The sequence below is a fragment of the Cryptomeria japonica genome, chromosome 5, assembly GCF_030272615.1.
Source record: "Cryptomeria japonica chromosome 5, Sugi_1.0, whole genome shotgun sequence".
Classification (NCBI taxonomy): Eukaryota; Viridiplantae; Streptophyta; class Pinopsida; order Cupressales; family Cupressaceae; genus Cryptomeria; species Cryptomeria japonica.
The window spans coordinates 212,489,199-212,507,841 of record NC_081409.1 but is presented as its reverse complement, the minus strand read 5'-3'; positions in this window follow the sequence as shown (position 1 = coordinate 212,507,841).

The following is an 18,643-nucleotide window of genomic DNA, read 5'->3' as shown; positions in this document are numbered from 1 at the left end:
GTGTGCCACTAGCTTTTTGAAAACTGATTCTAGTGGTTCTCCCAATGGAGTGTACTTCCTTCGTGACTTGGAAGTTGTTTGAGTATTCACTTGATTGTTTGTAGAGCTTGATCCAGAAAAAATGATTTTGAGACATACTGTATTTGCATCCACAACACCATCATTGACTATGTTTTTGTTTTTATTCCAAAATCTTGGCTTGTCTTTTCCTTTAAAGTCCTCTTTGTTTTCTTTGAATATCTTAATTACTCCTTGTTCAATTAGGACCTTCTCTGTTGCTAAGCCTTTTTCAATGACGTCCTTGAAGGTGGAAAAACAAGATTTTCTCAAGTCATAACCAATGTCTTTGTTAACATTTTGGGTGAACATCTCTACCATTTATTTTTGTGGAATTTCACAAGAGCATCTACTAGCTAGATTCCTCCATCTTTGTAAGAATGATGAAAAAGACTCTCCATCCCTTTGTTTGGTGTTGCACAAAGTGGTGACTGATATGTCTGTCTCTATGTTGTATGAGAAATGTTGGATAAATGCCTCTACTAAGTCACCCCATGACTTAATTCCAAGTGGGAGTTGGGAGAACCATTCCATAGCTTGATCACCTAAGCTTTGTGGGAATAATCTCATCAAATATGTCTCTTCTGCTGCTACCTCAATGTAAGCTATGAAAAATTGTCTGATATGTGCTTTAGGATCCCCATTTCCTCTGTACTTATCAAACAAAGGTGTCACAAAGTGTGTAGGAAATGGAGGCATTGGAATGCTTTTGTCAAACAGATAGGGACATATGTCTCTCATTGTGTAAGTTGGCTTCGATGTATTTATGTCCTCCATTTTCTTTTGTAAGTCCTTAATTTGATGTTCCAAATTGTTCTTAGGTGGAGATCGACTTCTTGGACCATACCCCGTGCTTAAACCACCGGGTGGAGGAGGAGCATACTGCATATATGGATGATATTGATCATACACATGTTCATATGGAGGAGGTCTATAATGATGTTGCGTATAAGGACCACTTGGTATACATTCATGATGAGGAATAGAATATCTGTTTTGTCCATGTATACCATGCTCTACAGGCATGTCATGAGTTTGTTCTAATGTGTTGCCCCCAAATTTAACGCAGGGTTTCCTTGTGTCCAAATTTTGAGCATGCCTTTGAATATCCAATTGCTTTGGTGGTTGGTCCTTAGCATTGTTGGTATTATAATAGACAAAGGGAGATTGTTGGCATTCCAATTACAATGAGAGATTGTTGGCATTTCAATAAGGATATTGAGAAGGTTGTTGATGATTATGGATATAACTAATTAAGGATGTTTATTGTCTTAATATTATTATTTTGTCATTGATGTCAAGAAATTGATTTTCTAATTCAGTATGATGTTGCCATATCTTAAGAAGTATGTTTTGAAAAGAGTTAAGATGTCGATAAAAGACACAGAAAGAATGTGATGAATAAGGGGAGGAATAAGTTATTCAATGGGCAACTATTACCGAGTTAGACAATGATGAGATCATGATGTTTAGATTGTTTTGATATCCTACATATGTTGTTGATTGTAAGGTTAATACTCTACTATGTTACCAAGCAAAGAACCTAGTCGGTAAACCCTAAGGTTATTGCTATCGGTTAATGAAGGCAGAATGTCTACCGAGTGAAGTTTAGTATTTACCGAGTTGCAACCAAGTAATAACAGAATGCATTGAATGAATAAAAGCATTATTTAATGAAGGAAACTGATGAGCTGGTTATGATTAAATGATTGTTACAATGTGTATAAAGGTTTTTAAGGATCTATGGCAATGAAAGATCGACAGGAAGATCTACAACTCAGATTGAACCGCAATACCCTAATACAAGTTCCAAGAAATGTATGCAACTTCCAAGGCGGGGTAAAACGTTTTCAGATTGAAGGATACATTGAACCTGGTCAAGTTTGAAGATCTGATGGCTATGATTGATCATGGGAAATGTGATCAAGGAGATTAAGCGGTTGGCAAATTGTTTATAAATAAGGAATTGTTGATAAACAATGCATGCAGGCAAGTGTAAGCACAGGGATGCTACATAGTAATTACCGAGCACTGAAGCTTGAAGACCTGTTTTGATAACAGAGTATAGAGCCCAGCAGAGGGACAAGATAAGTCCTATGACTAGATTGTATTGACCAAATTAGGATCTGCTTTAGTATTTTTAGATCTGAAGTTGCAGATATATTTTTATTACTGTTATTTTGTAAAGTAACAGAAAATCTCTTAACCGAGTGGACTTAATAGTCTTATTTGTAAAACCCTCTAGCAAGGTGACATTCAGATTGAGTGTTTGAAATCCTTTAACAAGGTCACTTCTAACAAGGTGAAGATCCTAACATATCTGAGGGAAATCCCTTAACCGGGTCACATCTAGCAATGTGTTTGTAATCTTTAACAGGATATTCTTTTAACCGAGCAGACTCTAGAAGAGTATATTTCTTAGTGGGTCCGAAATCCCACAGTGGTTTTTCCCTATTTAGGTTTCCATGTTAAATCTGGTGTTATATGTTTTGTGATCTTATCTGTTTATGAGTTTGCATGCTTTACAGTTTTTCTGATAAGGTTACCGAGGTTGAATCTGTTGATTTTATGGAAGATTAAGTTTGTATGATTCACCCCCCCCCCCTCTCATCTTTTTAGCTTGGCATCTGTACTAAACATTTAGTATCAGAACTATCAAGCATTGGTATGTGATTGAGTATATTTTTCTGCATAAGACCTCCATAATGGTCTGCGAAGGTGAGTATCATATGCTTGACCATGTGTGTATGGGACCTCAAGTTTTTGAAACAAAGATGATGATGATGCAGGCACCATATGTGGTCCTCTAGTGCCTCCACTATTAGGCCTCCTTTGATCCATGTTGAGATGAGGTTGTTGCAAAGGTCAATTTTCCATTATTTGAGACATGTCAAAATCATGAGGGATCTTGGCTCCACTTTGTGTCATCACTTGTAAGAAGTATTGTCTATCTCTCCTCATTATTTCCTCAACCAATCGATTGAAATGGGGATCCATAATGGAGTCTTTCACTTCTGTTGAATGTAAATGTTGTCCATATTGTCATTGTGTGTGTCATTGTTGTTTGTAGTGTCCATGTTTTCAACATTTGGAATGTTTTTATAAGCATCCATGTCAAGTAATGTAGTATGATCAGAATTGAAAAAGATATCATTGTCAGACTCATAGGCACTCATGTTTGTGGACTCTTGAGCCTCTTTAGCTTCTCTCCTAGATTTTTGGGAACGAGTTTCAACCATGAACTAGGTCTTGACCAAGATGTGTGAGACTAGAGGAAAATGCAAAAAGTATGGAAGACAAAGAGTTGGATGGAATGTAAATGAATCTGAAGTTTACTTGCAATGTCTAGAGTGTAAGACCAAGTATGTATGTAGTAGAGTAGGTGTGGCTTCCAAAGAGATGATTGTTTCTCTTGATGAGGTAAGTTGACCTTGACTCTAAGTAAGACCAAATGAGACCCAAAGGTGATAGACCTTGATGAGGGACCACTTAGCAAAATGTTGTTGTATGTAGTGTGTTGACAAAGCAAGATTAGGACAAGCAAGTGACCTTTTGACTCAAGTTTAGACAAATCTGAATGTAATGCAAGGTCTAAAGCAATGATAAACTTTGTGAGACCCAAAGGTAGGTTGAATGCTAGATGAAAACCCGGATAAATAACTTAGGAAGCTCAAGAATTCTAAAACTGACTGCTCTTGTTTGTTGGACTGTAAATTTTTCCAATTTGTGAAGTTGTTTGTTGTGACCAAATCAAAAAAAATTGACTGTTTTTCGTGACAAGATGACACAATGTTGATGAAGACTCAATGTTTGCAAGTGTTTAGACTCAAAATGACTCAAAGAAAAGTGTGTTGTTTGATGTAAAAATGTTTTGCATACACTTGAAGACACAAAAGACACAATGTTTTGATGTTTGGTTTTTGAATGTTTGATTGTTCAAAATAAGACAAGCACAATTCTTATGGTTGGCCAGGACAATAGTTGTTGATCCCACATGGGGTTTCCCCTGAGGCTATGCTATTCAGAGCGGATACTTAGATGCTTGACCCCACTGGCTCCACCCTCGGCACTCACTTCTTGGGGCAACCAAGCATCAATCCCCATGAAAACTCATCATGGTGAACTTTGTATCTCTACTAAGAACCGTATGTGTGTGGGCCGCTCTAGAGGTCCGACCTCCTGCCCCAACAACTAGAAGGATTTTGGGTTCTAAAACAAAAAGGTGCTAGTAAGGGCATCCGCTCATGTGGCCATACATGTGGCACTTTCAGCTCTATAAATACAGAAGGCTCCTAACCGGTAGGGGTTACACCCTACAAATGATCAAATAAATTTGATCAAACGGGTTTATGGGGAGACATAGTGTCAGTATGAACTAATCAGCACACATTACCCATAGTTTTCACCATGAATACAGTTGTTTATAGGGGTTCGGAAGAGGTGGGTTTTCCTCGCTACCACTTGGGTCATTTTGTCCTCACTAGTAGTCCTAATGACCACACGGGGAGACAGGCCCTCTAAAGATGAAACAAAAAGAGCCTATTGCTCAAGACACAAAAGACACTAGTTCAATTTTAGTGCACCAATCGAAGTGTTTGATAATCTATGAAAACAAGGCATACAATAAAGATAAAAAACCCTTGCCAAAATTTTGCAACAAAGATTTGTTGGTAGTTTTGCAATAATACCCCTCCTGCAAGCACACAAGTTAGGTAAATTTTAGATCCAAAAGACTTTGTGAAATAGGGCCCTTCAACAACGCGTTTTTTTTACCAATTCAAAGATCTGATTCATCATAAAAAAAGACCACATGTAAAATTTCAAGAAATTTCTAGAAATGTAAGAAAATCCAAAAAAATTGCTAATTTGCTCCAAAAATTAATTTGTTATGAAAAATCATAAAAAATTCATATAAAATGCAAAATTGATCCAAAAAATTTGAAATTTTTACTGGACAGTCCTAATGGTCTTCCAAACCTGCATAAAACAATTATTGCAACAAATCCAAGTAGTTTTTGAGATATGAGCAAAATAATGCAAAACCCTAATTTTCAAAGATCTAATTTTTGAGGAATTATTTTGCATCAAATTTAAAATCACAAAGAACAGATCCTATGTATGATTCTGAGAGATTTCCAAAAATGTAATAAAATCCAAACAATTCGCTAATTTTCTCTCAAAATTAATTTTTTATGAAAATACATAAAAAATTCATAGAAATTTCAAATATACTCCAAAAAATCTGAAATTTTTACTAAGAACCTCTAATAATGTTCTTGACTTGCAACAAAAATTTTATGCCACAATTCAAATCCGTTTGTGAGATATGATCAAAATAATGAAAAACTTTAATTTTTAAAGATCCAATTTTTTAGGAAACATTTTGCATCAAAATTAAAATCACAAAGAACAGATCCTGTGTATAATTATGAGATATTTCCAAAAATGTAAGAAAATCTGAAAAATTCCCTCATTTGCTCTCAAAATTAATTTTTTATGAAAAATCATAAAAAATTCATAGAAAATTCAAATGTGCTCCAAAAATTTTGAATTTTGGATTGAGAGCTCTTGATACTGTTTTCAACTTGTCAACAAAATTTTGTGCAAAAAATATCAGCCATTTATGAGATCAGATCAAATCTCTCCAAGATCTTGATTTTGTGTCCAAAACCCTAGCTGCACAAGGTCATTCTCCAAATTGTTTTACAAATTAGCAATATAGGGTTAGAAAAACCTGCAAAAAACATAGATCTAACAAAAATCCATGTCCCATCGGGCGTGCCAAAATGTATATGGTGAAAATGGATAAGAACAATATTGAACGGCTAAAGGAATTCAACCACAAAACCCTAGCCTAACAACAACAAAGATCCACCATAACATATGAAGATTACCTAAGACAATGCAAATCAAATGAAATCACAAAGATTATACCATCACATGTCCAATAGGGTTTGGATCTCCACTTTTCCTATCTCCATTGATCTTGCTTGATATATTTGCTCTCAGATTTTATGTGTGCACAAGAGCTCAACAAAGAACGGAAATGTGGTTGCAAGTAGGCTTGATCGCATATGAAAGTTCGAATGCTAGAAGACTTGATTAGAATGCATCGTTAGGGTTGATAATGAAGGAAGCATCTCCTTATATAGAAGACACTATATGAAATGGAGAGATAAGATTGAGAGGTGTAAAAGATAAATGGTCGGCTAAGATTAGAGGGTAGGTAGAGGAAATAAGAAAATAATGATAGGGTAGGTAGTGTAGGAATTAAGAGATGAATGACATGTGTCATAGGTAGAAAAGGTTAATGAATTAATTAAATAAATAAATATTTATTTAATTAATAAAAAAAGTGGGATCAATTAAATAAGATATTTATTTAATTTAGGAAAAGGATAATTTAAATAAATAAAAGTATTTATTTAAATGAGAAATAAGGCTAGAAGAGGATAAATGAATTAATTAAATAAATAAAGATTTATTCAATTAATAGAAGAGTTAGGCTAAAATAATTAAATAAATAAAATATTTATTTAATTAGATAGGACAATTTTAGGTGTCTACAGCAGGTACATAAGGTGCTTTCTCAACCTTCTTCTTCTTTCCTTTAACACTACTAGGTTGAGCACTATTGGTTTGAGTAGGTGCAGTTTGCTCCTCAAATGTTGCCAATATTTTATTTTTCTTGTCCACTGGAGATGCCAACAGGTTATTAGCATAACCGATCAATAAGTCATAATTTACTTCATAGCTCATGTTTTCTATTTCATCCTCCCTGGGTTCGATAGCTTCCATAAGATATAAATCAGTGGTGATTGTGAAAATGATGTCCTTAGCAAAGTTTTTCACCACATCTTCAGTTAGCCTTACCCTCATACTCATTTTCTTTTGAAATTTATTGAATTACATGTTCATTGTAGTAGATAAAGTGTTCTTAACAACCTTAATGTTGTTCTTGATCTGGGCAGTTACCGGTAGGTCTTTTGACCATTCAATGTCACCAATTCCCGGTAGGAAATTCTAAAAGTAAAAGAATAAACCAATCAACAAGTGACCAAATTTGAACTTCTGACTGTTGTCCTTCTTAATTGATTGTAGATTCAACATCAATTGACTTCTTATGGCCTCACATAGGTCATAATCTGTGTTCTCAGCAATCATTCTATAGGTTGTATGCACTGCTGCAAATGGCACACTATTCATTCTACTGGAATAGAATATCTTGTAGCCTATAAACATGGTAGCCAATCTAACCATTGGGTCCTTAATGTTATTAACTGAAAAAAAAAATGCCCATCATAGGTAGACTGAGTTAAAGTCTTTATAGTCTCTTTAGTGATTCACCTCAGCTTGGGAACTTCACCAGTTGACCAAAAACTAGTCATGGCATGGATAGCTTCCTTAGTTATAGTATGTGATCTTTCTAGATACATATTTTCACCATGAACTCTACTAAGAATGATTCTGATATGTTCCTCTTCAAAATCATCAAGAAAATAAGCTGCATTATGAAAACCCTTCTCATAAACCCTAATATAGTCGGGTTGGATCTTTCTGCTCTTATCACACAGGGATTTCAATTGAGAGTATATTGACAATGATCCTAAATCTTCGATTTTGCAATCAATATAACTAGAAAAAACACCTTTTATGATAACACCATCAGGTACTTGAGACAAAGCATTATATGACACAATTTGTTCAGATTCCATGACCTCCATAGGTTCTAATGTGATCATAAGTCTCTCTACTTGCTTAGATGATGAAGTCATTCTGATAAACTCTATTTGAAAGGGATTTTACAAAGAAATACCTTAATTCTCCCGCGTTTCCTTGGTTTCCGATTGTTTACACAAATACACACCAGTTCCACCTTCTCTAATCTTCGTATCAGCTTCAATCATGCAATTTATAGCACAAATTCGTCCACAACTAGCTAGCAATTCTCTTTTCGCTCTGCAAGTACTCAGGAATTCTCTTTCGAATGCATTTAGGGTAAAAATAACATAGTAAAACTCACTTTTATCATCTTTACCTACTGCATTAATTCCTTGACCACTAGGGTTACAAACCCGAATACACCGCTTAATGATACATTCAATATTAACAAGTGTAAAACTATTTTGACAAACTTTTGAAAAACCGATAGACAAAGATATCAAGATTTCTCACAGAATAACGAAAAAATGCAAACTTTCTTACCACTCATCTTTCAAGGGGTCTAGAAGTAGATTTACCGCTATGCTCCCCTTAGCCCTATTGAAAGACTTAATTCATCGGTGTAGGATTCTCCACACTGGGTGAAGGATTAGGTTCTTCTGCAGGCATATCATCACTCTTCTTTTTCCAGATTCAGTTCATTTCTTCTCTGGTTTCCTCAACATTTACCTTCTGCTTACCCTTCTGGTCTACAGAATGATTAATCATTTTGTTCTTTCTGGTTCTATAGAACTTCGCCATGTGTCCCAGTTTATGACAATGATAGCAGGCCATTCCAGATGATCTTCAAGGTCCTGCATTGCCTCTTCCAGTTCTCCTTTTATAATTCATAGCCACATGACCATAATTGTTACAAATTGTGTAAATGACATTAGTTACCTTTTTCCATTTCAAATGGACTAAATCGATTTACATAGGGTTTCTACCAATTCATGTTACCCCGACTGTCATAGGTTCTCCTCCAGTTACCATTAGGTCTTGGATTCACGTGAGGTACTCGATTATTTGCTCCATATTTGCATTCAACTAACCTATGTTCATACATGTTGCATGTAAAACAATGACCTTCAAATATCCTAGATACATACCTAGAATTTGCATTGTAGCCTGTACTCTCATTGAATCTGTTTCTACACACATTTGGGTTAAACCACAGTGACATGGGACTCACAAGTTAACTATCTGCAATAATAGATAACTGACTGGTTAAGGTCTACAAAAGTGCTCTGCTAGGAGCGAATCCTATTAAAGATCTCAAAGCTTTGTTAGGAGCTATACCCTGTTAAAGGTAGTACCCCGTTAGGAGTAACCTCAGTAGAGGATTTCTGAATCCAAACTAATGGATCACCTTGTTAAAGGATTTGTACAATGAAGCTTGTTAGAGCTTACCCGGTTAGGGGATTTGACTGTTGTAGTTATTAGAAAACAACAGGTGGTGTGATCTAGAAGTAGCACAACTTGCTTGAATAGATCCTCTTCTTCTCAATCAAAACTGCATCACCAACATATTTTGCAATGCCTTCAATAACTTAACGCTTCTATCTCACATCACATCATATCATGAAAATAGTTCATCATAATGTCATTATATAGACATTTAGATTTCATGTCGGCTTGGAAATCATATCACAATTTCCTAGGTGTAGTGTATTTGGACAATCAAACATAACTCATCATAGATTACCGCTAAATTTATTGGTTAGGGGTAACTCATCACGACTAGTGATAACTCATCACACAATCAATGAATACCGGTTGGAACACTGATACTGGTTAAGAGTTAACCACATTCAATACATAAACCGATTGTCCTCCATTGCTTCTTTGATGGTTTCCGTTGAATCTCCAAGTTGGTGTCAAGACATTCCTGCATACACCAGTTGTCTACATATACCAGTTTGACACTCTCTAAACCATCATAAACTAAACATCAATACCGGTTGCAATCTTTAGAAGTAATACTGATTTGTCTAAGATTACAATGACAATGTGAACATATGTGTGTATACATGTTCCATCAATGACAACACATGAAGTCATCCATTACAATAATCATCAAGCCAACACCCTAAACTCCTTTTTGTCACCTCCTCCCAATACACAGCTTGAATTAAAAGCCCCCCTATTTTCACCAAATATTGTATTTTTTCATAGCTCGAATTAAAACCCCCCCTATTTTCACCAACAGGCAATATATTGTACCCTCGTTTTTGGGATATTAAACCCCCCAATATGAATGCACATGATATAATATTGCCTGGCTAGTGAAGCCCCCATGTATCCAAGGTGGTGGTTGATCAGCTAAAGTCATCCAAAATTCAGTTTTATTAAGAGAGATTCAAGGTCATGAAGTTGAACAAAACAAGTCCAAGATTTCAAGTGTGTTATTGAGCTCCTCTTGTGAATTTTGAATGAATAATAGATTGTCATCAGCAAAATGGGAATTCAAAGCAACCTCAACACCAGGAAGATAAATTCCATGGATAAGTTTCTACTACTTTGCATGATGTAGGAGGTAACCAAGAGCATCAACAGAGAGCACATAAAGAAAGGGAGCTAAGAGACAACCCTACCTTATCGATCTTTGAAGGGGAAAAGTTTGAGTGATTGAACCATTGATAGATAAGAAAGAATTAACATCAATAAAAAGGATTTTTATGTGGAAAGGAACTTGGGACTGAAGCCTAACCATTTGAGCATTTTTAGAATGAACTGGCCCACCTAGTTGTGTCATATGCTTTGTCAAATCCAATTTGATGAGGAGGCAATTTTGATTAGTTTGTTGAGCCCATTCCAAAGTTTCCCATGCTAACACCAAGTTGTCAAGAATGAATCTTCCTCCTACAAATCTCATTTACTTAGGTCTAGAAATCTCTTACATAGTGAGTTTGATTCTTTTGGCAATAGCTTTAGCTATAATCTTGTAGGAAGTATTGAGAAGAGTGATTGGTCTCCACCCTGAAATGTTCTTCCCATTTTTCCCTTTAGGAATTTTTTTATCAACCCTTGATTGATTAAGGTACCTCGGGAGCCTTTTGATAAGGATTCTTTATAAAGCTCATAGAAATCCTCCCTAATGAAAGACCGCATTGCTTCGTAAAATTTTGTAGGTAGACTATCCAATCTCAAACTTTTTGAGTCGGCCATATCCTTCAAAGAAGCAACAAACTCTTCAAGAGTGAGAAAGTGATCTAAATAGATTTGTTGTTTAGGATTAATTTTAGTAGGAATGAAGTTACCAACCATATCTACAATAATATCTTGAAGTTGGTCACCTCCAATGGGATCAATAAATAGTTATTGATAATGTTGGAAGAAGATGGATTTAATGTCCTCCAAAATGTCATGAATCTGCCCTTCTTGGTCATATATGGACAAAAAAAATTATTGAACATGTTTGTGCTTGAAATAACTAAATAAGACTTTTGTTCCTTTATCTCCTTCTTTCATCCAATAAAGCCTAGCTCGTAGTTGAGCACAACAACCTCGATACAATTCAAATCTTCTTAGTTTTGTTTTAGCATTAGCAATAGCATGCTGAAGAGAGGTGTTACTTGGATCTAAATATAAAAGATATATTTTTTTCCAAATGGTATCTTAAATTTATTTCCATTCTATATCTTTGTTTGGCTAGTCTTTTCCCATAACCTCAAAGGGATGTAGTGCAACAGATAATAGCATTGTTCCACCATTGTATCCAACCATCATTTTGTACAGGTCTAGTGGCATCATTCCAAATGGAGATAAGAGATGCAAGGAAATTAGGATGGTTGAGGTGAGAATTGTTAGCTTGAAGGGAAGGCTAGTAGATTAGGATGAGCATGAGGAGAGCTAACAAGTCAACACAATTGGTTCAGGCGATTTTAAAGAAAGGTTGCAACAATTGCTTTCATAAGGGTGTTATAATAAGAGGGGACAATGGAAATAAAATCATATAAGTAGAATCTATCTGGATGGCTAAGTTTCCTTAAATCACCTTCTCTTGAGTTAGACCATGTAAACCAATGATGAATATGAGTCTTTCGTATACAATAGGGTTAACAACTCCCAGGGATTCTTTGTAAGGATCAAAGCATCAAATTATTTTTGGGATAGTTTATGAGGACTAAACCAACTCTTATCATGATGATTTTCCACCATGTTAAATTCCTCTTCTCATATCCATTCAATTATAGAAATATTATCACCCATCCATTCCCATAATTTGAGTCAAGATATGGCATTATTGGGAGCATGAATAGAGAAAAAAATAATGGATCTCCCTTGTAATAGCATTAAGCACCACACACAATTATTACTAGGATGTATTACTGAAGAAATAAGAAATTTAGCTAACCAAGGAGCAATTCCAAGCATTGCACCCCCACTTCCCTCAATAGGAAGGGTTATTTTAAACTGGCCCTTTTTCCATAATGATTGAAGAAGAAATTGGAGGCAATTTTCCCCTATTTAGACTTCTTGCAAAAAAATAACATATAGTTTGTGAATTTTAAAATCTTTCCTAACATGTACTCTTCTTGAGGGGATAGAAAATTCCCCTAACATTGCATGACATGACAAAGAACTTCATTGAGTTATGGGAAGGGAATCCATAGCTTTTGATTCTAGCACTTTAAATTGATTCTCACAACAGGAGTCTTGTTGCTGAAGTGGAATTATTTCCCTAGAGAGGTACTCAACAAGGGATCTAGACCATTGTCTAAGAGGCCTTGGTGAGTGAGATTTGTCCCTAGGAGCAACAAATTTGATCCCATTTCTCCGTACATTCACTTGTAGGTTTGGAAATTTCCTTTCTTTTATTAATCATCCTCCATCCTTCCTCAAGGATGGTCTCCTTGTAAGAAGCAAGTTTGTTAGAAAGACAATTTGAAGTAGAAGAGAAAGGAGAGTTAAAAAGCAGTTGTGTCACATCAGAGGGATGAGAAGTAGGAACATTAATACAAGGCCTTGAAAGAGAGGGGGAAAGGTATGAAGATGGTTGAATAGAGGGGGGTGAGGGGGGAACATTAACATGTGGAGGCTCCTCGTGTGAGTGGTTGGCATGATCAATAGAGGGAGTCGAAAGAGGTGAAGGGATAAGTGAAGAAGGGGTGAGATTGGCTATGGGTTTGTGAACAAGGCAATCCCTAATCACATGCCCTTTGCAACAATAAAAATAGGCATAAGGTTTGTTAAGATATAAGGAGATGGGTTGTGAAAACTAAAGCCTGGACCAACAAGTTGGAGTGTATCAAGAAGAGTTTGATTCAGGTCAACTTCAATGTAGACCCTAGGGTGAACATGGAGACTTGAGTACTTGTCTGAATTATTTTTACACCAAAGAAATATTCCTAGTTGTGATGCTATGTTTTTGAGAAATAGACGAAAAGCTATATTCAAAATGGGGAATTCTACCCACATTGGGTAACAAGACTTAGACACACCCTAAGGTTGAAAATATAAATCCCAATCCTATAAGTAATAGATTTGTTCATAGATTGTCCAGGAGCCATAATGTGAGGTTGCTTAGGCATGTTCAAGTGAGAAAATATGCAAGAAATGTTACCCTTTCCTAGCCCTCAAATAGACTCTATCATCCAACCCCTATTTTCCTAGTGAGTTTTTGCTCATTTATTAAATTCTTGTTCAAAAGGAACTCCCCACAAGGAGAAAAAAAAATTATTGATCTTTGTCTACAATCACCTATCATGTCTAAAACCTCATCAAGAAGAATGAATTCTAGGCTCTTACCTCTGATGTTGGCTACAGAAGGTTGGGTACGACTTTCTTGTTCTTTCTGAGGTGTTGACTGCTTATTCTCCATAATATCAATGTTGATGCAAGAAGAGATTTGTGGGTAGAGGGTTGAATAACATTCTGCAGACTAAGTAGGATTTTCATCCATCATCTTAGCATTTTTCTCAAGAAGCACCAAAGTAGTCGATTTGAGTGCATTAGTGTCATTTTCTAGCACTTTGGATAGAGAGGGTTGCTAAAAATCTTCTATGCGTGAATAGGGTTTCTCATGTGCCTTGTTTTTCATGGCCATGTTGAGATCTCTATGGGAGTATGCAGGAAAATGCCTAGGTTATCCGCTTCATTGAATAATGCACACAAAGAATGTTCGACACTTGATAGGGCGCTGTGAAAATGGATCAACTGCTCTCTAATAGCTTTGAATCAGTCCTTTGGAAAGGTTTCCACCACACACCTTGGCTTCACAATGTGGTGGCATGGTAATGATTTACTGCAAGGGACGTAAATGCTACAAAAGTGTTGTGAAATGAGCTCAAAATCTTCATTGTACTAGGGTTTTGTTATAGAGCAAAACCGTCCTTCCATGCACAAAATCTCTATTGAACTCAATGAGTCTACAAGCTGAGAAATATTCCTAATATAATTATTATAAAGAAAAATAGCATAAAATAATAAAAACAAAAAACATAAACGACACTAACCAATTATACATTTAACAATCCAAGATCTATAGCATAAACTATTCTACATCTTGAGTTGTGCAATAAAATAAAGTCTAAACCTATTTATAGCATTAGCCATTTCCCATGCCTAAATCTAATTTATGAAATATAACAAAAATATAATATTTAATAGATGTGGAAACAAGTGCCTTGGAAGTTATCCATGCGAATTAGGGAAGCAAAGACAAAGGTATGCTGCCACATTGAATTCCATGATTACAGAATATGAACAAAGTGGGCTTGATAAAATAAAACAATGATTGAACAAACATATGCAAATTGAGGGCAAAAAGGTATAAAGATATATAACTCTTAGTTAAGGAAAATCAATCAATGGGATAAGGAACAATGCCTACCAATCGAGGAAATAAAGTTATAGCAATGCAAGTTGATAAATATAGTAATTGTCTCAGAAGATACTAATTTATTTTGTATATATTATAATAATTAGGTACTAAAGTTTTGTACGAATTTTTTTCTTTATAATATAATTTATCTATTTGAATAAAATGTTACTATGATAAAATATTAGAAGCAAACAATTGCAATCCTTCCCATGTGAATACAAGACTAGGACCATAGACCTCTAATTGGCAAACACGTGGCTATTGATCAATCTATTGGTCAAAGTCTAGTTTGTGATTATGTTCTAATTTCAAGATAGAAGGGATCATAGTGGATCAAGTTACCAATTAAATAGATTCTAATTATTTTTTCTATAATATAAAATATATTTCTAATTTTTAATTTGGAATCTTTTTGTTTGTGTATATGCATAGAATTGCTACATATTATATCGACTATAAGAATGTGTTTTTTAAATCTTACACAAATTTTGTTAAATATTTGTCTTTTAGTAGTTCAATTATTGTTGAAAATTAGAAAAAGTTCATTGAATGGAGTCTAGTGCCAAAAAAAATTGTTGTCAAAAAATTTAGCCAAAATTTAATGAAAAGATGGTTCTTGGGCACTTTCTAGTGGTGGGGTTTTCATCTTTAGATTTAGCTCTAGATTTATGTTATTCTTAGTTAAAGTAAAATCTTTAATTTCTACTTTTGAGCTCATATTTTTTTTTACTAGTATCTCTTATTTTTGTGATTCTTGTTGAACTGGAAAGCTTATTCAAAGATCTTCATATCTATTCATACATTTGTTCTAGAATTTTCCCCATGTACATTTTATTTAGATTTTTGTGTTTTCACTTTATGATCAATTACTTGGACATTTTGGCATCTGGAAAGGATTTGTTTATGGGAGAGGACTTTATTTGATGTGACTTTCATACATTGAAGTTTTGGGGGTATGATTATTTCATTTGAGGAGTTATCATGGATTTTTATTTTCATCCTTATGTTATCATCCTAGCAAAGAGTAATTATGAGTCTTGGCAAACAGATATATTTACACATCTCCGGTGGCTTTACTTTTTGCCTTATCTATATGAACTCATCCCTCAATCAACCACATAGAGGGGTAAGTATGCTTGGAGTATTATCATTAGCCATGTTCTAGGAGTTATTTTGTCTAGTGTTGATCTTGACACTATATGTGTACTTTGTCGAATATTGATTGTCCCCACACACTTTGGACTTTCCATTGAGAGATCTATAGATACCATCATGTCTCTCTATTTCTAAAAGATCTTCCAGTGAATTGTCTTATTCCTCTTGCACATACAGATTGTATACTCTCTGATCATGGTACTCTTGAGATGCTTGAGTTGATCACAGGTCTTGCATGCTTTGATGGATCAGAGACTTGTCTCTTAGTTCTCACTCCTCACATTAGGACACCATCTCCATCTTCATATTTTGTTTTTCCTAATCAGATTGGCATTGGCACATGCATGGCCCACGTTGATTTAATGCAATAAAACATTGTTCTTCTAAACATAGCTCTTGATTTATATCTTGTAAACATATCATTCTTGTTTGTGGACTCTCATACTATATACCTAGAGGATTATATTAAGTACATTCACCTCCTCTTTGTTGATAATCATATTAATATTTTTCAACTCATCTTCATCACCAATGGAGTGTATTTACATCAATTTTCATAGTCCTAGATTGTCACCTTCTATATTGATTGGGCATGTACCTGATTAGTTTGTGGCATCATCATCCTTCATGGACATAGCAACATTTGAGTGGTTTTTAGAGGCATACACTATTTGAATTTGGATTCCTACTTCTTCCATTTTATGGGAATAGCTTCTCCAATCCCCAGTGGATTTATTTCTTCCTAAGCAGAGAAATATTATTTTCAAGGAGTTATTTTCAAGGAGTGGATCTTGATTTGTCTTCAAGATTTCCTCATTGGCATAGGACTTACTTCTTCATGGGAGGATTCATGTCCTCTTTTTCTCTCTCTTATGAGGGGAAGTCTATTCATTGTACTATTGTGACAAAAGCAGCCCTTGGGGGATCACATCAAGTCCTCCATTCTTTCTTTGTCTAGTGAATTTATTATGTTTTCTCTCTTTTGTAAAGGATTTTTTTCCCATGGTGTTTTCTACTCTTCTTTGATATAAGATATTGCATTGGTTTGTACTTGGGTGTCTAATCAAGCATTGTTGTTGGGAGTCATTCATCTTTCGTTCATGCAATCATCATTGGGGTTTTAGCATCTTCCTAAGTTAACCTTAAGGGGCTAGTAGAGTACTTAGGATAGTTGCCTAATTAATTATCTAATTAGTGTCTTTATTGATTTATACACTTAAGTTAAACTTAGGAGTACTTTTATCTTATATTAGATTGAACTTTATTTGGCACACGTGTTGTCTCATTTATTATGATGTGGACACTTGTCGAGCTCTCTTTTAATCTTCCTCTAGGGTTTGCACTATAATTTTAAGAATTTTTTGTATTAATTTATATCATTAATCTTTTGTGCATCGATACAATTCTCAAGTTGTTGATCAAATCTATCTTGTTTGATCTCCATTTGTGACAGGTTTTTTGTTTGCGGGTGATTCATGGGATTGTGAGGTTTAAAAAATAATTCCAACACTATTGTTCTTTTGAAAACATTCCATTATTTTTTGTAATGTATAATACATTTATCTTTTCTTCTAGAAGCATTTCATTCATCTCATCTAGAGTGATGAATCTAATAAATTTTTATATACCATTAAATGGTAGTTGAACTTATTGTTGGGAATTTATCGATTCCCTTGAATATTAAAATCAATCTCGTCTTACTCTCTTTAACGTTTGATTTATATTCATTTATAATTAACTCACAAGCGATTGACCTATGTATATTCTTTGTGTAATTAGGAAATTCATAAGAATCTACTGCCCTCCAATGTTGTGAAGATAATAGTTTTGAGCTTCCATGCTATTATGCAACACTTCTATAGATCTTTATTTTTTGTAAAATTTATAGATAGCTCCACCTAGACAACATTCTTGAGTCACATATTTTCTCCTTTGTGGGCCTAGGTCTTACTTTTACATGTCTAATCCACAAATTACTATGAGAATGATATATGTATTTCTTGTATTGAAATTAGATCGGAATCAAGATTTGACCATGGGAAATATATCATATAAACAAGCAACTATATAAAATATCTATATTTTTAGATATCAACTTTGTTGCAAATTTGGCAATTTTTCACTAATCAACCATAGATGACTTTTCTCTTACCTTCCAATAACACCATTGTAATATTTGACAAAAGATATTTCAATTTCACAATCTTTATCTCCTCTCAACATACAAACTAACCAATGGAAAAATAATGGACACAATGCATCTCTTACAATTATAATAAAAATGATTGAAAAGTTAAAATACTAAATAGTGTTAACATCCTAAATTTTTAACTAACACTAAACCTTTTAAAGCATTGAATGTCTAATTATTGAAGCTTTAATAATTGGTTTTGAGTAGAGCATTATCTTTCTTGAGGGACAAATTGAAGTTGAAAAGATGAAAAAAAAAATCAATAGAAAAAAGTTTGGGAAGGTGAGAATCAAGATTGGTGGGTGGTTGTGCACTATGGCAAATGGAATTATACTACCATAGATTTCTTAAATAGTTATTTTACTTGGAATATTTTATGCAAGTGCAGCTTCCAAGGACCTTTTATTTGTATGTTGTGTTGTAATAGTGAAGAGTGTATTTCTCATCTTTTCTTTCAGTTCTCTTTCTCTAGGGAGATTTGGCATCTTTAGTGGGGAGTTTGAAATTAGGCTTATTGGCATGCCCCATCGTTGGCCAATTTTTGGAACCGGTGGGGTAGGCCTCCAATAATACCCCGTTTTCTTTAGGTAGCCTATGATCTTGGGCCTACTATCATTATTTGGTTGGAATGAAATCATCGGATCTTTTCGAAATGCTAAATCAATTGTTCAACTATTGTGGTGGAGAATTGTCCATACTCTTTATGAGACTAT